Source organism: Chelmon rostratus, chromosome 5, assembly GCF_017976325.1.
Source record: "Chelmon rostratus isolate fCheRos1 chromosome 5, fCheRos1.pri, whole genome shotgun sequence".
Classification (NCBI taxonomy): Eukaryota; Metazoa; Chordata; class Actinopteri; order Chaetodontiformes; family Chaetodontidae; genus Chelmon; species Chelmon rostratus.
Window position 1 is genome coordinate 19123518 of NC_055662.1, and position 16857 is coordinate 19140374.

A 16857-nucleotide genomic window follows, 5' to 3' on the forward strand; every position below is an offset into this window, starting at 1 on the left:
GATAAAATGCAGTATTGTATGTCATACTTAATGACAGTTTCATATAGAAATACATGTAATATGACAGAAATATATATGATAGAAATGCAGTGGTTAACGCAGGTTTTTTTTTTTTTTGGCTCCACAGACCTTTTATCTTACAATATACCAGTCGTTTTCGATTACAAAAACTGTTTAAATTCACTAATTATATTTCCTATAGTGATAAAATGAGTAATTATATTATCCATGTCTTATAAACTAATATTAGAGTACATCTACCTAAAAAAAATCTATGATTCAAAATGATTGACACTAGTGACATCTGTGGTGTGATGGGTCAAAACCGAGCTGCATAGATTTATGATAGGATAAAGACAAAAACTCAATTCCTTTTCATAAAACTATATTTATTTTAATCAGAATTGCAAGTGCAAATTGAAAATTAAACCATAAACTGAACATTGAAAACCAGTATGGTGTCAGGCAGATGTGTGTAGTTGTGTATGAACCATAAACTAAACACTGAAAAACAATGTGTTTTGTCTGAACCACAAATTGGACTTAGAGAGATAATATTTTGTGTGTGGTGTGTGTGCGTATGTGTGTGTTGTTTACATGCATGAATCACAGTATGTGATGGTTTTAGTGTGCTCCTTGCAAGTGTGTTTCTTCCATGTGTGACAAGTGGTGCTGGTTTTCCTGTCCTTGTTGGAGGGGCAGGACTGGCACCTTTTTCTCTTGCTCCCCTGGAATCCCCTGCCTAGTTTCTATTGCAGGATGCTGGTATGTGTGTAGATATGATCCAGTGCCTCATAAACAGTATACCTCTTGCTCATGTTGACTGATGCTCCAACAGAATGCAACTGATAATATCTCACCCAAACCCTGTTTATATATGCCAATGTTTGTTTTTTTTATTCAAAATGTATTAATATGCTGAGAAAAAGTTTGAGTTCACGTAAGGTGAAGAGGGTGTATGTGTGTGTGTGCGTGCGTGCGTGCGTGCGTGTATGTGTGTGTGTATGTGTGTTGTGGGGCACACTGAGCCATATTTGATCCACAGCAACCCACAGCTTTTCAGTAAGGCATACAACAGCCGATATTCTATGCTGGGTCAAATTTGACCCGTAACACCACAAATGTCACTTGTTTTTTTGACCTTTAGAATTTACTAAAATGGTGAAAATCAATTTTGTTGCATTAAAGTAGTTGTGTCTGAGGATTAGATGAAGCCTCGTTCCAGTACAAAAAAGCAAATGGTACTTTTTACACCTAAACTTGAAAACGGGTCAATTTTGACCCAAACATCGTATCAGGGTTAATTGTCTATCATCTGTGTTTGTCTTTGTTTCCCTTTGTTATTGCTCCCTCTTTAGCTCTCTCTTCTCTGTTTCTTTCTTTCTAATAAATAACTGTCACTGAGGAAGTCCAGAAGGCAGTCATCTTCTTTCAGCTCGCTGTGCCTTGCTGTCCTTGTCACTTGTCAGTTGTCCTGTATTCCTTTTTCTCTTTCCCACTCAAAGTATTGCTCATCTCTTTCTCCCTCCCTCTTAGACCAGAAATAGCCACTTATTGCTTGGCCTTGTTTTTGTTTCCATTGAGCATGTGCCAGAGAGAGCGCCACAGAGAGATAAATGAGTTGGATGCAGAGTTGACAATCTTGATGAATCACATGAGACAGGGGATGCAGAATAAGAAGAGCGAGAATTTGTCTTTGTCACAAAAACAATGCACAAATATGTTGATAAAAGGCGATGTGGGCAAATTGGAAGACAAAAATCCCTCCTGTCAAGGTATAAATACATACAAATACTTCCCCAGGTGACCAGCAGAGGGCAGTAACCACCAGCAGATAAGCTCTGCACTGGCGTCCTCTGAGCAGGGCTGGTAGAGATCAAAAATCAAACAGTGAGATAATTTTATGGTGAGTTTTATGCTTAATTTGGTGAGAAGACAATTGGAATTAATGCTCTGTCTTCTGTTTTCATGCAGCGAATGAGTCCGCTCAATTGCGGACAAAATTCTTCCATTGTTGTTTTGAATCGGTGCCCATGAGTAAAACTAACACAGAGATCAGCGTCAGAACAGCCGTGTGGATTTACTGATACGGCGCTGGAAGGTTGAGCATAAATATTCAGCTTTAGATTTAGTTAAGTTCCGCTTTTCAAGCCAGTTATTTCATTTCTGGCATATTTTTATTACATTTACGAATATTTTTACTTTATTCTAGTATCTTAATGTTATTTTATAATCTTTCTTATTATCTTGTTTCTAACATGGGGGTTGCAATGCAAATTTCATTGACATGTCATGCTCTATGACAATAAAGAAATCTTGAATCTTCAACTCTCCGCTGCACCGTCATCAGTACAGCCAGTTGTGGAAGAAGAACTCAGTAGATATTCTACTTCAGTATAAGTGGCAATTCCGTGGAAATATTCATATAAAATGTGAAATACGTGTAAAAATACATGTAAAAACTCTGCATTCAAAATCTAACATAAAGGAAGTAAGTATTAGCATCAAACGCAACCAAGCACAAATTAATTATGTAAAATGGATCGTTTCAGAATGATATTGATCACTGCATTATAATTATACATGAATTTGTGAGCACAGCTAATGTTGCAGCTGGTCAGAGCAGGGATAATTTCACCAGCTTTATATAATATACAGCGAGCTTTATCCAGAATAACACATCATGATTTATCAGCTTTTTCATTAATAATATGTTGAATCTGAAAAATAACAAAACTGTTTCTCTTGACATTTAAATCAGAAATATCCTTTAAATATAGTTGTTGTTGCACATTTATTTGATATTGACAATGCAGATATAAAGAGAAGATGGCAGCTGAGGTGGTGCAGTGAGACGAAGGGGCTCAAGCTGCTCCATCATCGCTGACCAAGTGGCGGACCTCTGTTGTTTGTCCAGCCAGTAGATCTGTGGCCAGCTGCAGTTGTTACACGAAGGCGTTGCTGCAGTCTGTGTGTTAGGCGAAGAGTTCCATCACATCTGTGTGTGAGGCGAAGAGTTCCATCACATCTGTGTGTGAGGCGAAGAGTTCCATCACACCTGCCTGTGAGGCGAAGGGCTCCATGACATCTGTCTGTGAGGTGAAGAGTTCCATCACATCTGTCTGTGAGGCGAAGGGCTCCATCACACCTGTCTGTGAGACGAAGGGCTCCATCACACCTGTCTGTGAGGCGAAGAGTCCCATCAAATCTGTCTGTGAGGCGAAGGGCTCCATCACACCTGTCTGTGAGGTGAAGGGTTCCATCACACCTGTCTGTGAGGCGAAGAGTTCCATCACATCTGTCTGTGAGGTGAAGGGCTCCATCACACCTGTCTGTGAGGCGGAGGGTTCCATCACACCTGTCTGTGAGGTGAAGGGCTCCATCACATCTGTCTGTGAGGCGAAGAGTTCCATCACATCTGTCTGTGAGGCGAAGAGTTCCATCACATCTGTCTGTGAGGCGGAGGGTTCCATCACACCTGTCTGTGAGGTGAAGGGCTCCATCACACCTGTCTGTGAGGCAACGGGCTCCATCACACATGTGTGTGAGGCGAAGGGTTCCATCACACCTGTCTGTGAGGGGAAGGGCTCCATCACACCTGTCTGTGAGGCGAAGGGCTCCATCACACCTGTCTGTGGAGTGAAGGGCTCCATCACACCTGTCTTTGAGGCAAAGGGTTCCATCACACCTGTCTGTGGGGTGAAGGGCTCCATCACACCTGTCTGTGGAGTGAAGGGCTCCATCACTGCTTTGTGCACGGGGTTCACACGCAGTCTCTTGGCTTGCTGACTGACGTTCCTCCTCGTCCTCTTTCTCTTCTTGCCCTACACAAAAACAACACATAAGACTGAGGTTAGTGGGGAAGAACAAAACTATTTTCAGTAACTTTGTGTCATCAGCTGCTGTGGTGCGAGGGAAACATGTGTGAGTTGTGTGTTAGCACTGTGTACATACATAATTATCTCTGGATGACCAGTCGGGGTGCAGCTCTGCGTGGAGCCGTCGCTCTTTGTCCGCCTCTTCATAATATTTGGCTTGCTCTTCTTTGGATAGGGACTTCCACTGTGGATAGACGACAACACGTGGTCAGCACACACACACTTAAAAACAGGACTTGGCCACACACACAAAACGGGAGCAGAAAAGCATAGGAACAGATGCATAAATGTGCTCACAGATCCACATTAACGAGTGCAGGCTTGTCATAGTAGAGGAAAATCTGTTCTGGGAGCCTGACTGCAGTCTGTGGCTGAAGTCTGTGTAACACTGAATGTCTCAAACATAGAAAAAAATACTTACCCTCCGTCCCAGGACAGTGTTCACCGCCGCACTGTCAGTGATGTTCAGCTCGGCCACCACATTTGGCCTCTGCTCTTTCCTGAACAACATGAAGGCATTGGGTGGTTTCTTGATGTGCGGCTCATCTGCCGGTTGGTTTTCATGCTTTCTCTTTCTATAGGAATACAGGGAAAAAAACAAGGTAAGCGCACACACACGTAAAACTGTGCGAAAAGAAATAGCAAGCAGTGAAGCAAGCAGAATAACACAACACAGAGGTAAAACTCACACTCCTCTGAGCAGTGTTGTACATTAAAACCTTTTAAAAGAGACGTATTATAAAAATATTCATGCTTGTGTTTTGGTAGATGAAGAACACTTGCAATCAGCTGCAAGAAATCAAATATTAAGGTGACTGTAATTCTATTATATGTCTGGTTTATTTATGGTCGTCCAGTTGTTGACCACTGCCGCAGATCTTGAGTCAGTCATCAAAAACAAAAGTGGATTTTGATCAAAACTGTGCATATCTCACTTACTTTGACGCAGAGGTGTTCGGATGTGGAGCAGCAGGGCCAGATGTAGAGAAAACATTTGCTGTGAGCTGGTACAACACCTCTCCATTCCTACACACAGAAAGAGAGACAGATGTATTAGATAATAGAAAGAACATGTGTGTGTGTGTAGATAGATAGATAGATAGATAGATAGATAGATAGATAGACAGTGAAATAAGTGAAAAATAAGACTATAAAGAACAAACTATACATAATATAATATAAAAATAGCGAGCAGTAAAACGATTATATACATAATAATAAAATAGCCAAATAGTAAACAGTAGTAAAAGGATTGCACAAAAAAGAATATCAAATGCAAAATGAATATCAAAATAAGAATATCAAAAGCAAACATTAGTGGTAAGAAGTATTGAATTATTATTATTAGATTTTTTTTAGCTGTTATTTAGCTGTGTGTGTGTGCGTGTGCGTGCGTGCGTGCGTGCGCGTGCATGCGTGCGCGTGCGTGCGCGCGTGTGTGTGTGTGTGTGTGTGTGTGTGTGAAGATACAAGCAGAAGCTCAGTAGCTAGTGTTCACTGGTTTGTGCTTGTTTCTATTAATGTGTGTGTTTCTTACAGCGTTCCAACAGGAATCAGGTCGTGAGGGTCACCTGGCTGCATGATGTTGTGATCGTACAGCAGGGCCCCCCCCTGGTAGATGACGGGAGCAGCTTGGCCAGCGTTCACTCCCGGGGCAGCCTTCATTAGGTTTGGGTGCTCCAACCAGCGTGGAGCTGCTTCGACGGGGACGCACCCACCGTTTCCCTGGCTCAGATGTTGCCCTGCCTGAGGGTGGGGGGCATATTGGGGATGAGATGGAGGAGGTGGAGATGGAGGCGGAGTGATCGGTGGCTCTCCCAATATCTGTTCAATCGCGGCCTCCAGAGGGATAAGTTCTTCAGATGGAGATGGAGGCGGAGTGATTGGTGGCTCTCCCAATATCTGTTCAATCGCGGCCTCCATAAGGGAAAGTTCTTCAGATGGAGATGGAGGCGGAGTGACCTGTGGCTCTCCCAATATCTGTTCAATCGCGGCCTCCATAAGGGTAAGTTCTTCATCCCACTTCATCCCCTCCATGGCGGCATCAAAGTCCGCGCTGTAGTCCATTTCCGATCGTTTTCTCTGTAAGCTCTACTTGTTAAATCCTCTCTGTCTGAAATGTGTAGCTCTCTAGTTCTCCTTGACGATACTCGCTGTTCTCTCTCTGTAGGTTGTAGACGCGCTGAAGCAGTAGTAGTATCCAATCGTCGTACAATTATCGCAAGTTGGGTCGTATTCATACAACTCTGGCTTAAAATCTCTGACGTCATACATCAAAGTGCCTGCGCTCCAACGCTCCAGCTGGTTGCCATGGTGTCCAGCACCTCTCCATCCATGGTCAGTTCAGGCAGTCAGTGATGGAAAGTAACCAAACACAGTTACTGAAGTGCTGTGCTTAAGTACAGTTTTGAGGTGCTATGCTTTTTACCTCACAAGCTGCAACATTAAAGTGGTGCTTACACATTATAGCGACTTCAAAGAACAAAGAGTCGCTGAGAGGCTGAGGCCGGCCTTCCGCTTGTTTGACGAGCTTAACGGAAAAAAAATCACTGAAATACGAAAATATATTTGACCTTTTTATTTGCGAAAAAGAATGATCAACTTATGATATCGTGCACAAACTCATAATCAAAGTGATCACAGTGATCAAAGGAAATAGCGGTCAACAAAAAATACGGCGATCCTGCTCACCCTCCCTCACTCTCTAGCCACACACGACAAAAAAAAAAAAAAAAAGGTGAGCAGGGGCTTATGTGTAACATCCCCGCCCATATCCACTTGACCTACATATTCACTTATCAATAGAATCACACAAACCTAAACAATAACAAACACCAATATTTCAACCAACACACCAAGGAAATCCCTTCAAACTCATTCATGGCTCCCACACACATACACAGGCCTACCTATTCATTCAAATCCAATAATATAATATAGAATTTTGAAATGGTTTGTTCGTTTCAATTAAAGTTTCTGCTCGTGCATATTCACTCTCAAAAATCTTCACTGTGGGAAAATGTGCTAATACATTATAATAAAGTTGCACCGCATGGCAGCAGCTTTGAGTCGACACTCAGCCTACGTTGCTGCTGTCAGCTTGTCTGTTATCATCTGCTCCGGGTTTGTGGTGATGAAGGATCACATCGGGTCTCATAGCCTTTGTCCAAAATAAATATGTCAGGTGTATGAGAGAGAAGTCAGTCTCCTCTGGGTCACTGTGCTGCTAAAGATTTCCTCATCCTTTCTGCTCTCTAATGCTGCACCATACCCCTTGCAGACAGGAAATGTACATGAAATGAAAGGAAATGAGGCACAGCTAGCTGTGTGTCCAGTGATTATTATCAAAATGTTCCAAAAAATCTGGGACAAAACGCTGAAATATTTACAGGTGTTCAAATGAAATGCACCCTACCTTGAATAAATTTCCATTTCTCTAGAGTTGAACATTGTTGGAAACATTTGGCATGATTTTAGTACACAAGTAAACAAGATATATAAGAAAGGTCAAGTCGTTTTTAGACATTTTAATCATATCTCTCAGTAGCAGTAACATACTGTATCTATCCATGAATGGATATGAAATAAGTTGATTTAAGAGCTGTTAAATCATCTTATAATAACCTGTACAGCTGCATTCATCTCATTTTCCAGACCTTATTCTGTCCCTGTTTTATGAAGGATGTATTTCTGACTTTCTTCTCTGACAAGCTTTGCTTTCTTCATCTTTGAGTTTGATCAAATGCGATGAAAAACCAATCAGCATCGCGCATCGTGTCCTTTGAGAAGAGCCATCCCTCACCTGTTCGTCAGCTGCCGTTGCTGCTCTTCATCCCCTGATCACGTACCAGCACAGCAGCTCCCTGTGAGCAATTTGCCTCATTTATCGTAACTTATGCAGCATTAAAGCTGTTTCTCAAATCATATAACATACATGTTGTCACCGGAAAAATGATTGTTTCTCTTTTTTTCTTTTTGTAATAAACAGTGGACGATGTTGAGACAAGCTCCAGAAAACGACCAAAACAGTGTGTTCCTTATTTGCTAAATGGTGGATTCCTGATCGATCAGTAAATAAATTATGACCGACCTAAATCCTCAAGTTTATTTTGTTGTCTTTTGAAAACGCTAAAATAAAAACACAGCAGTTTGCTGTAAACTGTTTCCTCTCCACCTGAACGCTGGTCTCACTCCACAGGTGCGTTTGTTTGCATTTTGAGTCGGTGGATTTCAGCTTTTTTACCACCAGCTTCAAGGTTATAATACATGACAATTAAGCAGGAGTGTTACGACAACAGTATGTTCACATACAAGTTGACACTCCAAATGTAAAACGAAACCTGCTCAGGTCTTAATGGACAGGCCACTAATTTCATCCCTTAACACACAGAGATCCAATATTCAACCGTTTTTACATTAAACTGTGTTTGCTTGCTGACTGATATTTCGATCCTTGACTCCACTTCTTCCAAACTCCTCCAAAAGAAAAAACGTTTCAGTGTTCAAAATCCAGATTATAGACTTCATATAAAAGCCAAAATATTCACATTTTTATAGTCAGAATATGAGCTGACTGTTAACACAACTGGCTACAAGTGCCTGAAAATTGCACTGTACTTGTTCACATTTAACCACCAACACAGATCAGTGCTGAAACACTGCGCGCAATGCGCACAGTTGCGCAAACATCGGCTCCAGCGCTGTGGCTACAGTGGAGTGACGCACGGCGCTTTCACTTGTCGTGGACACAACATTGCGCATACAATTCTGCTGCCGAACACACTTAAGCGTATTTAAAATCTATTGATTTGAGATGTCCGGCACTAAAAACACACACTGCGTGACACTGGGAGGATAATTCACTAATTCATAAAAGTGGTGAAGCGGCAGAATAAGTTACTTTTCGGATTAAAGGTTGAGTCTTTTGTACTTCGGTTCCAATCACCCAAACCCTGAAATGTAATGTGCACCATAGTTTCAAACAAAAGCCTGTTTGAAGTTGTGACCACACATCGCGCTCATCATAGAGAATCAAAGCTTCACAGCCTCTTTCTTCTGTCTTTTGAGGACAAGTGTGCAGTTTGACTTATGAATGAGATCATTAACGTCAACAATGTCCCTTTATTGTTGCTGCTGCTGTCAGTTAGCATGTCAGGGTTTAGACTCGGGTGGTGTTGAATGAAAAACTGATCACAAATCACCTAAATATTGATTGTCAGATCAGTAAAGAGCCATGGACGATATTATAATTTTTACATTTGCTTCTATAAGAACAATAGTGAGTTTTCCTTTATTTAAAAAGTTAACCGTAAAAAAGACAGAAATGTCCAGTTATTTATATATCCTGACATTTCGCTTGTTTGTTTATGTGGCACATTAATTTTTATTGTTCATGTTTTCTGTTATTGATAATAGTATTTATAGAAAAAGTTCAAATGGTCTCTTGTTCGATTTATTATTATTGTTGTTGTATATTCAGTGGGCCACTGGATCAACTACTTTTTTAAAAACAAATAGCCTAACAACATCTTTGCTGAATATTTAAGGAAATGATATTTATTCATATCTAATCAGCCTCAAACGTATTAAATCCATGCACAATAGGCCAACAATGGCAGGATCAGGCGCTTGAAACTTCAATATAAATCAACCAGTAATTAAAATGCAGAACTGAAAATATCAATCCGGTTTTATTTCATTTTTTGGACAAATTATTGGTCGATGCTACTGTAACCCTCGTTATGTTATATTAACAGAGCACAGGTAGGTGATGATCAATGAAAGTAGCTGGACCAGTATCAGAAGACACTAAGCCGTCAACAGCCAGTGTTTATGAACATCAACAATGACACAGAAAACCACGAGCTGAGTTTTTTCAATTATTATTAGAAATAACCAAAACAATTTTTAATACAACAATACTTTGAACAATGAACAGAAAATAACAAATTTAATAATAAAGCCGGCAACGAAGAATAAGAAACCCTGTGTTCCCAACGTTGACTGTTCTTTCGTTGGGGCCTTTTCGCAGTTACCATCAGTGTATCAATGTCTACTCCATCTTACCACACAGTCTGTGAGGGAAGGGGGAATCAGACAACTCTGCACACCTTAAATAACAATGGTTCACTTTGGCTCACCACCCAGTTCACACTGGGAATCTCCGGTTCTGGGATCTAGGACTGAAGTTCATACAGTCCCCAGCAGGAAAGTGATGGGGTATGGCTCCAACCTTTTCCAGCCGACCGACGACACCAACACACCACGAGGGAATCCTGGGTAAACCTAAGAAAAAAAACGGACCTGTAGATAGGCCAGACAAGACCCAAAGGGCTTGTTACATTCATTTAGTGTCTGTGCAAATCATTTTAATTTTCTCTATTTCTCCATGAATTGTTACCAATTAAATCCACTCCATCTTGTATTAACCCTTGTATTGTGTTAGAAAGCTGCCCACGTCTTTTGTGTTGGCAGGTTTTTTTTTTTTTTTGGCTCCACAGACCTTTTATCTTACAATATACCAGTCGTTTTCGGTTACAAAAACTGTTTAAATTCACTAATTATATTTCCTATAGTGATAAAATGAGTAATTATATTATCCATGTCTTATAAACTAATATTAGAGTACATCTACCTAAAAAAAATCTATGATTCAAAATGATTGACACTAGTGACATCTGTGGTGTTATGGGTCAAAACCGAGCCGCATAGATTTATGATAGGATAAAGACAAAAACTCAATTCCTTTTCATAAAACTATATTTATTTTAATCAGAATTGCAAGTGCAAATTGAAAATTAAACCATAAAATGAACATTGAAAAACAACGTGTTTGTGCGTGTGTGTGTGAACCATAAACTGAACATTGAAAAACAGTATGGTGTCAGGCAGATGTGTGTAGTTGTGTATGAACCATAAACTGAACACTGAAAAACAATGTGTTTTGTCTGAACCACAAATTGGACTTAGAGAGATAATATTTTGTGTGTGGTGTGTGTGCGTATGTGTGTGTTGTTTACATGCATGAATCACAGTATGTGATGGTTTTAGTGTGCTCCTTGCAAGTGTATTTCTTGCATGTGTGACAAGTGGTGCTGGTTTTCCTGTCCTTGTTGGAGGGGCAGGAGTGGTAGCTTTTTCTCTTGCTCCCCTGGAATCCCCTGCCAACTGATAATATCTCACCCAAACCCTGTTTATATATGCCAATGTTTGTTTTGTTTATTCAAAATGTATTAATATGCTGCGAAAAAGTTTGAGTTCACATAAGTTGAATGGGGTGTATGTGTGTGCGTGCGTGCGTGTGTGTGTGTGTGTGTGTGCATGCGTGTGCGTGTGTGTGTGTGTGTATGTGTGTTGTGGGGCACATTGAGCCATATTTGATCCACAGCAACCCACAGCTTTTCAGTAAGGCATACAACAGCCGATATTCTATGCTGGGTCAAATTTGACCCGTAACACCACAAATGTCACTTTTTTTTTTGACCTTTAGAATTTACTAAAATGGTGAAAATCAATTTTGTTGCATTAAAGTAGTTGTGTCTGAGGATTAGATGAAGCCTCGTTCCAGTACAAAAAAGCAAATGGTACTTTTTACACCTAAACTTGAAAGCGGGTCAATTTTGACCCAAACATCGTATAAGGGTTAATTGTCTATCATCTGTGTTTGTCTTTGTTTCCCTTTGTTATTGCTCCCTCTTTAGCTCTCTCTTCTCTGTTTCTTTCTTTCTAATAAATAACTGTCACTGAGGAAGTCCAGAAGGCAGTCATCTTCCCATCTTCTTCAATTCTTCCCCAGGTGACCAGCAGAAGGCAGTAACCACCAGCAGATAAGCTCTGCACTGGCGTCCTCTGAGCAGGGCTGGTAGAGATCAAAAATCAAACAGTGAGATAATTTTATGGTGAGTTTTATGCTTAATTTGGTGAGAAGACAATTGGAATTAATGCTCTGTCTTCTGTTTTCATGCAGCGAATGAGTCCGCTCAATTGCGGACAAAATTCTTCCATTGTTGTTTTGAATCGGTGCCCATGAGTAAAACTAACACAGAGATCAGCGTCAGAACAGCCGTGTGGATTTACTGATACGGCGCTGGAAGGTTGAGCATAAATATTCAGCTTTAGATTTAGTTAAGTTCCGCTTTTCAAGCTAGTTATTTCATTTCTGGCATATTTTTATTACATTTACGAATATTTTTACTTTATTCTAGTATCTTAATGTTATTTTATAATCTTTCTTATTATCTTGTTTCTAACATGGGGGTTGCAATGCAAATTTCATTGACATGTCATGCTCTATGACAATAAAGAAATCTTGAATCTTGAATCTTCAATTAGTTTCTCTCCGCTGCTCCAACACCGTCATCAGTACAGCCAGTTGTGGAAGAAGAACTCAGTAGATATTCTACTTCAGTATAAGTGGCAATTCCGTGGAAATATCCATATAAAATGTGAAATACGTGTAAAAATACATGTAAAAACTCTGCATTCAAAATCTAACATAAAGGAAGTAAGTATTAGCATCAAACGCAACCAAGCACAAATTAATTATGTAAAATGGCTCGTTTCAGAATGATATTGATCACTGCATTATAATTATACATGAATGTGTGAGCATAGCTAATGTTGCAGCTGGTCAGAGTAGGGATAATTTCACCAGCTTTATATAATATACAGCGAGCTTTATCCAGAATAACACATCATGATTTATCAGCTTTTTTATTAATAATATGATGAATCTGAAAAATAACAAAACTGTTTCTCTTGACATTTAAATCAAAACAATCCTTTAAATACAGTTGTTGTTGCACATTTATTTGATATTGACAATGCAGATATGAAGAGAAGATGGCAGCTGAGGTGGTGCAGTGAGACGAAGGGGCTCAAGCTGCTCCATCATCGCTGACCAAGTGGCGGACCTCTGTTGTTTGTCCAGCCAGTAGATCTGTGGCCAGCTGCAGTTGTTACACAAAGGCGTTGCTGCAGTCTGTGTGTTAGGCGAAGAGTTCCATCACATCTGTGTGTGAGGCGAAGAGTTCCATCACATCTGTGTGTGAGGCGAAGGGCTCCATGACATCTGTCTGTGAGGTGAAGAGTTCCATCACATCTGTCTGTGAGGCGAAGGGCTCCATCACACCCGTCTGTGAGGTGAAGGGCTCCATCACACCTGTCTGTGAGGCGGAGGGTTCCATCACACCTGTCTGTGAGGCAAAGGGTTCCATCACACCTGTCTGTGAGGCGAAGGGCTCCATCACATCTGTCTGTGAGACGAAGGGCTCCATCACACCTGTCTGTGAGGCGAAGAGTCCCATCAAATCTGTCTGTGAGGCGAAGGGTTCCATCACACCTGTCTGTGAGGCGAAGAGTTCCATCACATCTGTCTGTGAGGCGAAGAGTTCCATCACATCTGTCTGTGAGGCAAAGGGTTTCATCACACCCGTCTGTGAGGTGAAGGGCTCCATCACACCTGTCTGTGAGGCGGAGGGTTCCATCACACCTGTCTGTGAGGCGAAGGGCTCCATCACATCTGTCTGTGAGGTGAAGGGTTCCATCACACCTGTCTGTGAGGCGAAGAGTTCCATCACATCTGTCTGTGAGGCGAAGGGTTCCATCACACCTGTCTGTGAGGTGAAGGGTTCCATCACACCTGTCTGTGAGGCAACGGGCTCAATCACACATGTGTGTGAGGCTAAGGGTTCCATCACACCTGTCTGTGGGGTGAAGGGCTCCATCACACCTGTCTGTGGAGTGAAGGGCTCCATCACTGCTGTGTGCACGGGGTTCACACGCAGTCTCTTGGCTTGCTGACTGACGTTCCTCCTCGTCCTCTTTCTCTTCTTGCCCTACACAAAAACAACACATAAGACTGAGGTTAGTGGGGAAGAACAAAACTATTTTCAGTAGCTTTGTGTCATCAGCTGCTGTGGTGTGAGGGAAACATGTGTGAGTTGTGTGTTAGCACTGTGGACATACATAATTGTCTCTGGATGACCAGTCGGGGTGCAGCTCTGCGTGGAGCCGTCGCTCTTTGTCCGCCTCTTCATAATATTTAGCTTGCTCTTCTTTGGATAGGGACTTCCACTGTGGATAGACGACAACACGTGGTCAGCACACACACACTTAAAAACAGGACTTGGCCACACACACAAAACGGAAGCAGAAAAGCATAGGAACAGATGCATAAATGTGCTCACAGATCCACATTAACGAGTGCAGGCTTGTCATAGTAGAGGAAAATCTGTTCTGGGAGCATGACTGCAGTCTGTGGCTGAAGTCTGTGTAACACTGAATGTCTCAAACATAGAAAAAAATACTTACCCTCCGTCCCAGGACAGTGTTCACCGCCGCACTGTCAGTGATGTTCAGCTCGGCCACCACATTTGGCCTCTGCTCTTTCCTGAACAACATGAAGGCATTGGGTGGTTTCTTGATGTGCGGCTCATCTGCCGGTTGGTTTTCATGCTTTCTCTTTCTATAGGAATACAGGGAAAAAAACAAGGTAAGCGCACACACACGTAAAACTGTGCGAAAAGAAATAGCAAGCAGTGAAGCAAGCAGAATAACACAACACAGAGGTAAAACTCACACTCCTCTGAGCAGTGTTGTACATTAAAACCTTTTAAAAGAGACGTATTATAAAAATATTCATGCTTGTGTTTTGGTAGATGAAGAACACTTGCAATCAGCTGCAAGAAATCAAATATTAAGGTGACTGTAATTCTATTATATGTCTGGTTTATTTATGGTCGTCCAGTTGTTGACCACTGCCGCAGATCTTGAGTCAGTCACCAAAAAGAAAAGTGGATTTTGATCAAAACTGTGCATATCTCACTTACTTTGACGCAGAGGTGTTCGGATGTGGAGCAGCAGGGCCAGATGTAGAGAAAACATTTGCTGTGAGCTGGTACAACACCTCTCCATTCCTACACACAAAAAGGGAGACAGATGTATTAGATAATAGAAAGAACATGTTTGTGTGTGTGTGTAGATAGATAGATAGATAGATAGACAGTGAAATAAGTGAAAAATAAGACTATAAAGAACAAACTATACATAATATAATATAAAAATAGCGAGCAGTAAAACGATTATATACATAATAATAAAATAGCCAAATAGTAAACAGTAGTAAAAGGATTGCACAAAAAAGAATATCAAATGCAAAATGAATATCAAAATAAGAATATCAAAAGCAAACATTAGTGGTCAGAAGTATTGAATTATTATTATTAGATTTTTTTTTAGCTGTTATTTAGCTGTGTGTGTGTGCGTGTGCGTGCATGCGTGCGTGCGTGCGTGCGCGTGCGTGTGTGTGCGTGTGTGTGTGTGTGTGTGTGAAGATACAAGCAGAAGCTCAGTAGCTAGTGTTCACTGGTTTGTGCTTGTTTCTATTAATGTGTGTGTTTCTTACAGCGTTCCAACAGGAATCAGGTCGTGAGGGTCACCTGGCTGCATGATGTTGTGATCGTACAGCAGGGCCCCCCCCTGGTAGATGACGGGAGCAGCTTGGCCAGCGTTCACTCCCGGGGCAGCCTTCATTAGGTTTGGGTGCTCCAACCAGCGTGGAGCTGCTTCGACGGGGACGCACCCACCGTTTCCCTGGCTCAGATGTTGCCCTGCCTGAGGGTGGGGGGCATATTGGGGATGAGATGGAGGAGGTGGAGATGGAGGCGGAGTGATCGGTGGCTCTCCCAATATCTGTTCAATCGCGGCCTCCAGAGGGATAAGTTCTTCAGATGGAGATGGAGGCGGAGTGATTGGTGGCTCTCCCAATATCTGTTCAATCGCGGCCTCCATAAGGGAAAGTTCTTCAGATGGAGATGGAGGCGGAGTGACCTGTGGCTCTCCCAATATCTGTTCAATCGCGGCCTCCATAAGGGTAAGTTCTTCATCCCACTTCATCCCCTCCATGGCGGCATCAAAGTCCGCGCTGTAGTCCATTTCCGATCGTTTTCTCTGTAAGCTCTACTTGTTAAATCCTCTCTGTCTGAAATGTGTAGCTCTCTAGTTCTCCTTGACGATACTCGCTGTTCTCTCTCTGTAGGTTGTAGACGCGCTGAAGCAGTAGTAGTATCCAATCGTCGTACAATTATCGCAAGTTGGGTCGTATTCATACAACTCTGGCTTAAAATCTCTGACGTCATACATCAAAGTGCCTGCGCTCCAACGCTCCAGCTGGTTGCCATGGTGTCCAGCACCTCTCCATCCATGCTCAGCTCAGGCAGTCAGTGATGGAAAGTAACCAAACACAGTTACTGAAGTGCTGTGCTTAAGTACAGTTTTGAGGTGCTATGCTTTTTACCTCACAAGCTGCAACATTAAAATGGTGCTTACACATTATAGCGACTTCAAAGAACAAAGAGTCGCTGAGAGGCTGAGGCCGGGCCTTCCGCTTGTTTGACGCGCTTAACGGAAAAAAAATCACTGAAATACGAAAATATATTTGACCTTTTTATTTGCGAAAAAGAATGATCAACTTATGATATCGTGCACAAACTCATAATCAAAGTGATCACAGTGATCAAAGGAAATAGCGGTCAACAAATATACGGCGATCCTGCTCACCCTCCCTCACTCTCTAGCCACACACGACAAAAAAAGGTGAGCAGGGGCTTACGTGTAACATGCCCGCCCATATCCACTTGACCTACATATTCCCTTGTCAATAGAATCACACAAACCTAAACAATAACAAACACCAATATTTCAACCAACACACCAAGGAAATCCCTTCAAACTCATTCATGGCTCCCACACACATACACAGGCCTACCTATTCATTCAAATCCAATAATATAATATAGAATTTTGAAATGGTTTGTTCGTTTCAATTAAAGTTTCTGCTCGTGCATATTCACTCTCAAAAATCTTCACTGTGGGAAAATGTGCTAATACATTATAATAAAGTTGCACCGCATGGCAGCAGCTTTGAGTCGACACTCAGCCTACGTTGCTGCTGTCAGCTTGTCTGTTATCATCTGCTCCG